We start from the raw sequence: 1,031 nt of genomic DNA, 5'->3' as shown, positions 1-1,031 counted from the left end.
CTTTGGCTTATGGTTTTTCACAAGAGATTCTCCTCCTGATAATTACTCTCATTATCAATTCGGACCCCTTTCTCTTTACCTCTAACATTTAAATTTTCCAAGAGAGAGATTGTCATTGGTTCTCTTAATCCCCTATATCCTCTGGGTAGACCCTGTCTTGCACTGGACCACTGAGAAGTCATTAACTTGCCTTATTTTAGCCAGGTGTTCCCCATCCGTGAAGCAACTCAGGCTGAAGGACTCTCTTGGATTAGTTCAATACAGAGGGATCTGCAGTACTGTACTGTTTCCATTAGCATCACCTGGAAACCTGAGACAGATGGAAATCCTTAGGCCCCACTCCAAACCTACTCAATCAGAAGCTCTGGGAGTGATGCTCAGCAGCCTGTTTAACAAGTCCACACATGCTACTATTTCAGAACAACTTATTTAGAAGGTTAAGGGTATAACTGCACAGTGACTTGTTTAATGTAGGATAACTTAATTTCTGGAGGATATTAGTACCATTAACCAATGTAGAAAATTGCAAATGAGGGATCAGTTTTCAAAGTAAGAAAAAAAGTCAGTTTTGTGCATATTGACTTTGAGTTTCCCATGGGAATATACAGGAGCCACATAGAACTGTACAGGAGCAAGTTTGGTTGATTTCTTTCTAATCTATCACTAATATAGTTTTAAAACATGACTATGAAACCATGGGTAATCATTAATTAAATCCATTTTACCTGTAATCTGCCTTCACCAATCAAGGTCATTGTAATTGTTTAGACAAAAGATGCTCTTGTCCACCAAGGGGCAGTGGCTTAAACAGTAAGATGTTGCCGGAGTTGTTTTCCAGGCACTTGGAGTCAGCTGTGCCTAGTTTAAGCTGAGCTGGTTAAGAGTCCACGGGAGAACTGACTCTTCAACTGGGCATGCGCGGGCATCCGCTAAATTACGTTTTGAACCTGCCGTGACCCGTAGTTTAGTTACTACGCCTGCGCAGAGTGGTGATTCTCCTACCTTTTTTCAGTTTTCCCCACACTCCTGAG

The sequence above is a fragment of the Vicugna pacos genome, chromosome 14 (genome assembly GCF_048564905.1).
Source record: "Vicugna pacos chromosome 14, VicPac4, whole genome shotgun sequence".
NCBI classification, from domain to species: domain Eukaryota; kingdom Metazoa; phylum Chordata; class Mammalia; order Artiodactyla; family Camelidae; genus Vicugna; species Vicugna pacos.
This window is presented reverse-complemented; position numbering follows the sequence as displayed.